Below are 6,268 nucleotides of genomic sequence, written 5' to 3'. Positions count from 1 at the left end.
AATCTGTGTTGTCAGGTGTATGAGGACAGAGGAGAATATGTAAAGAATAGACCAGACTATTCAGTGTATATTGTAGGCAAAGGAAAAATAAGCTGTAACCAGGGAGAGGGATCCAATGTAGTACTGTCTGGCCAGTCAAAGGACCCACTAACTCTCTAGCGGTAGTATCTCAACTGGTGTCTGGTGCCTTGGCGAACCTACTACCTATGTAAAAATATGCACCATAAGATTTATTGAGATATAATTTGACTGCTCAAAAAGCAATATCATGTGCAAATTTATTTCGATGTAGTAACAAAAAGATTTCTTTTGTCGTAGTAACAAAATTAACTATTTCCTTATAGTAACATTATTATTATTATTATTATTAGTAGTAGTAGTAGTAGTAGTAGTAGTAGTTGTTGTTGTAAATAAATAATGATAGTAATAATAATTATTATTATTATTATTATTATTATTGATAACTTATAGAATTATAACAATTATTATTATTATTATTATTATTATTATTACTGTTATTATTGAGTTAAAAGTAATAGCTGCATCGGTAGAGTTTATTTTCTTATCCAATTTTTCTATTTTCCGGATAATTCTCTTCTCTAGAGCGCTGCAATCAGCCAGCAGACTTGAAAAATTCATCAGTCAGGTGAATGACAAAATCGGGAAGACTTTTATTTTGTGAGGATATACTTGAAAAGCTATTACTTTTAACTCAACCTGCCTAAAAGAGGGTCTCCTACCACGATACTGTTACTATTATTATTCATAACAGAAAAATTAAACAATTATTAATAACAGAAAATTAAAACAATATTAATAACAGAAAAATTAAAACAATTATTATTATTATTATTATTATTATTATTATTATTATTATTATTATTATCATTATTATTATCATCATCATCATTATTTTCATTATCATTATCATTATCATTAAAATATTCTATGAAGCACTAAATCGCCAAGATGTAAAAAAAGTTGAATTTGAAACGAATTTCTACCCACACCTCTCACCATTATCTCGTTCCCTTTCATTCCACCTCCATCATTATCGCCACTTATCCGTGAGCGCTCCTGCCCCTTGACATTTAGAGTCCTACTTTTTGGGGGATCCCGACCGTCTTGCCCATCACTGCGAACATCCTGGAAGCTCGGCTGGAACTGACCGGGCAATGTCTGGCAACTTTCAAAATTCTGGATTCGCTTTCCAGCCTTGTCGAGTTATTATTATTATTATTATTATTATTATTGTTATTATTATTATTATTATTATTATTATTATTATTATTATTATTATACCATCTTGGAAAAGCAAGATGGTATAAGCCCAAGATCTCTAACAGGAAAAAATAGCCCATTGAGGAAAGGAAATAAATAAACGATATCATTATTTTTATTTTTATTATCGTTATTATTATTATTATTATTATTATTATTATTATTATTATCATTATTATTATTACCAGCCAAGCTACAACCCTAGTTGGAAAAGCAAGATGCTATAAGCCCAAGAGCTCTAACAGGAAAAAATAGCCCATTTAGGAAAGGAAATAAGGAAATAAATAAACGATATTATTATTATTATTATTATTATTATTATTATTATTATTATTATTATTATTATTATTATTACTACTACTACTAGCCAAGCTACAACCCTAGTTGGAAGAGCAAGATGCTGTAAGCCTGAGGGCTCCAATAGGGAAAAGTAGCCCTGTGAGGAAAGGGAATAAGGAAATAAATAAATGATATTATTATTGTTATTGTTATTATTATTATTATTAGTAGTAGTAGTAGTATTAGTCGTAGTATTAAATAAATAATAATTATTATTATTATCATTATTATTAATTATTATTGATAACGTATAAAATTATTATTATTATTATTATTTCTATTATTATTATTATTATTATTATTATTATTATTATTATTATTGATAACGTATAAAATTATAACAATTATTATTATTATTATTATTATTATTATTATTATTATTATTATTATTACCAAGCTACAACCCTAGTTGAAAAAGCAAGATGCTATAAGCCAAAGGGCTCCAATAGGGAAAAGTAGCCCAGTGAGGAAAGAAAATAAGGAAATAAATAAACGATATTATTTTTATCATTATTATTATTATTATTATTATTATTATTATTACAAGTCAAGCTACAACCCTAGTTGGAAAAGCAAGATGCTATAAACTGAAGGGCTCCAATAGGGAAAAGTAGCCCAGTGAGGAAAGGAAATAAGGAAATAAATAAACGAGATTATTATTATTATTATTATTATTATTATTATTATTATCCAAGCTACAACCCTAGTTGGAAAAGCAAGATGCTCTAAGCCGAAGTACTCCAATAAGGAAAAATAGCCCAGTGAGGAAAGGAAATAAGGAAATAAATAAACGATATTATTATTATTATTATTGTTATTATTATTATTAGCCAAGCTACAACCCTAGTTGGAAAAACAAGATGCTATAAGCCCAAGGACTCCAATAGGGAAAAGTAGCCCAGTGAGGAAAGGAAATAAGGAAATAAATAAACGATATTATTATTATTATTATTATTATTATTATTATTACCACCAAGCTACAACCCTAGTTGGAAAAGCAAGATGCTATAAGCCCAAGGTCTCCAATAGGAAAAAATAGCCCAGTGAGGAAAGGAAATAAGGAAATAGATAAAGATGAAAACAAATTAACAATAAATCATTCTAAAAACAGTAACAACGTCAAAACAGATATGTCATCTATAAACTGTAAAAAGATTTATGTCAGCCGGTTCATTATGACCTCCGTCAACGAAGTTGGAAGGAGGTTATATTTTACCCTCTGTGTTTGTTTGTGTGTGTATTTGTTTGTGAACAGCATTCTGGCCACAATTTGAATCGTAGAGTAATGAAACTTGCAGGGAATATCTGTTATGCAAAAAGCTTTAAATGATTAGATTTTGGAATGTCAAGGTCAGAGGTCAAGGTCACGGTCAAGCAAAATGTCCAATTCACGTAATCAGCCATAAGTTTGGACGTCGTTGTCACAGAGACTTCAAACTTGGTTCCTATTTGAGTGTATGAAAATCCATGCCAATTAATACATGTTAAGGTCAAAGGTCAAACCATGAGCTGCCGTGGTGGAGGTCTGCGCTTTATTGAATGCCCCTCTAGGTCTTCACTGCTTCCTAAATATTTACGTCTTTCTTTAAGATATAGCCTTTGTACCATGGTCATCCACTGTCTTGGTGTAGAGTTCTCTTGCTTTAGAGTACACTCGGACGCCATATTCTATCTTATTTCTCTAACTTTTTTTAAGTTTCAGTAGTTTATTTATTTTTATGTGTTTGTCGTTCTTAACGTATTTTGTTTCAATTGTTAGTTTCTTCTCTTGTAGTTAATTTATTTCCTCGTTTCCTTCCCTCGCTGGGTTACTTTTCCCTCTTGGAGTCCTTTGGGTTATAGCATCCTGCTGCTTTTCCATCTAGGGTTGGAGCTTAGCTAATAATAATAATAATAATAATAATAATAATAATAATAATAATAATAATAATAATAATAATGATAATAATAATAATGATTAATAATAAAAATAATAATAATAATAATGATTAATAATAAAAATAGTAATAATAATAATAATAATAATAATATACTAATAAAAGTAATGATAATAATAATAATAATAATAATAATAAAATAATGATAATAATGATATACTAATAAAAATAATGATAATAATAATAATAATAATAATAATAATGAAAACGAAAATAATAATAATTATAATAATAATAATAATAATGATAATAATAATAATAATAATGTGATGCTTTATTGGGCATTTTCTTTTTCTTTCATTAAGCACCACTTTAATATTATTTTAATTAAATAAATGTATCTCTTCAATCCTTTCAGTGCAAAAATATTTAATTCTAGACCCTCAGGAAAGTGGGTGATGGTAAAATGCCGTATAGTTCCTTAACTTTACTTCTGGAACTTTGATGTACATTAGCTTTACAGTAATCTTCTACATGGGTTTAAATACAGACTGGATCAATATAATTTCTTGAAGATTGGAGGCTGCAACCGTAGACTTCTGCTACCACTTCAGCAATTGGGATGCGAAATACTTGACTTCTATTTATGCGGTTTGGGGATCGCTTCTTCATAGCTGTGTCTTCTCATGGACACGCTTCTTGGTAATTTCTCCTTCATCGAAGATAATCTCGTACTTCCCGGATGAAAGGTAATTTGTTGGCAGTTAGGGAACTCTGTCCCTTCGTTGTCCGTCTTTGTAAATATCTTGTTGTTAACTTGACGTTTCGTTAGTGCAGCCCATTTTGTGCACCAGAGGTAAGGCCTCCCCCATGACGGGGGGAGAGGGAGAAGGGACAACCGTTTAACGCGGTTACTTGTAGGGAGGAGCTGGTTCCTCGATGCGCTTGTTGCTTAAGTATCCCAGAACAAGGGCGTTGTAATTGCGTCACGTCATGTGACTCTTCTTGTGTTCTATTGGTCCCTTCTTCTGACGTAATGGTAACGTCATACATATGTCACTTCCGATTTCTCGGCAAGGTAACCGACGCGCATTCCAATTGCGTTGTTTTGGCCAATTTATCGCTTATGTCAGCACTTTTCACAAACAGTGCCTCTCAACTACCACCTCACTCTGATTTTATTTTTCTCGTCTCTCTCTCTCTCTCTCTCTCTCTCTCTCTCTCTCTCTCTCTCTCTCTTTATTTCAATGTCTCTCTATCGTTTAACTAACGAATAAAACTCATAAATACTTGATCAAATACACATATCACCTTTTCAGTACGAAATATTTTCCTTTACATGACACCACTCGGTCACGTACCTGAATTCCTGTGGAATTCACATCTTATTAACTCATTTCATGGTTTACCCAAAAATAATCCACCAATAATTCATCATCACCAAAAGAAATACATTTCAAAACAATAAATCAAAACATCACCATCAAATAATATGCATTTCAATGCAATAAATCAAAATCGTCATCTACAAAATAATATGCACCTTAGTGCAGTAAATCAAAATCATCATCATCAAATAATATGCACCTTAGTGCAATAAATCAAAATCATCATCATCAAATAATATGCACCTTAGTGCATTAAATCAAAATCATCTTTGCCAAAAGAAAATCATCATCAACCATTTTTAAAATAATGCAATTGCATAAGTTTATCATCAATATATGTTTAGGAAAAACTTCCTGTTTCCTTCAAATAATTCAACACAATATCAAAACATATTATTTTTCTTAATTCTTGATAATGGAATATTTAACCCTTAACTCACTGGGTACGTAAGGCAAAATTAATAATGTCTTTTGTGTTCAACTGTGCAATCAATTAGGAAATGCCTTCACCTTTAACTTCTATTCAATTCATATTTTCCATTACCTATGACCTCAAAATCTTGGTCTTATTGATGTAAACACAAAAATCATTTCTTCAATGCAATGCAATAAATGGCAGAAAATAAATGTTCAAACATACATAACATCAATTCAAATCAATCAAAATATTTCTGCAACAAAAAACATAATTATGTGTCATGCACATCACAACTCATCAAGAGTATTACTCATTTGTAATCAGTATCAATAAACATTTGTAAAACATCATTAAGGTACCTTATTTACTCATCAGTATTATCATGGTAAATCACTGTTAATTAATGGCATCAAAAGAAATATTTCTCACCTTCTTCATAAAAAAAATGAGCAAAATAAAAAATTCAAATATATCAATGTCTTAAATCATCAAACATCATAATCATTTCATAATAAAGAAACATATTCAATACATAACAAAATCATGTTTATAAATTTGAATCTTATTTGCACCTTGTCTGCGTATTATTTTTATCTCAAGAACTCCAATTCTCATCTATACATACATTGCATTCAGAAGGGTACTCATAAAATTCAAGTGACAGGAACTTACATTTCAACGCTAAAAACTTTTCTTTAAAGAAATCAATTGCAGACTGTCTCAATTAAAACACCTTATTTATCCTTTCTTCAAGGATTCATCTACTACACAGGCATAAAAATCAATTCGTGTGTTTCCACACACACTCTTTTTAACTTCAAAATGAAAGGTTTAATTACTGTAATTCATCATATGTACTTAATTGTTCACTATTACCTGCATAATTATTATGGGCCTAAAATAACCCTTTGAGACATTCAACTTCAAAGTTCATTATTGGTGCACATCTTATCTTTTAATCACTT

At 30.0% G+C, this 6,268-nt stretch overlaps 1 long non-coding RNA gene across 1 annotated transcript; it reads right to left on the bottom strand.

Annotated features, from left to right (window-relative positions):
- Positions 1–4,713: 4,713 nt before the first annotated feature.
- On the bottom strand, positions 4,714–5,887 carry LOC137632822 (uncharacterized). Its single transcript, XR_011042127.1, has 2 exons — positions 5,085–5,887; positions 4,714–5,040 (listed from the first exon to the last, which is right to left on the bottom strand). It is a non-coding gene; the product is annotated as an uncharacterized lncRNA (long non-coding RNA).
- Positions 5,888–6,268: the final 381 nt, after the last annotated feature.

Source organism: Palaemon carinicauda, chromosome 42 (genome assembly GCF_036898095.1).
Source record: "Palaemon carinicauda isolate YSFRI2023 chromosome 42, ASM3689809v2, whole genome shotgun sequence".
Lineage (NCBI taxonomy): Eukaryota > Metazoa > Arthropoda > Malacostraca > Decapoda > Palaemonidae > Palaemon > Palaemon carinicauda.
The sequence above is the reverse complement of the archived record's forward strand: the minus strand, read 5'-3'. Positions and strand labels throughout refer to the sequence as shown.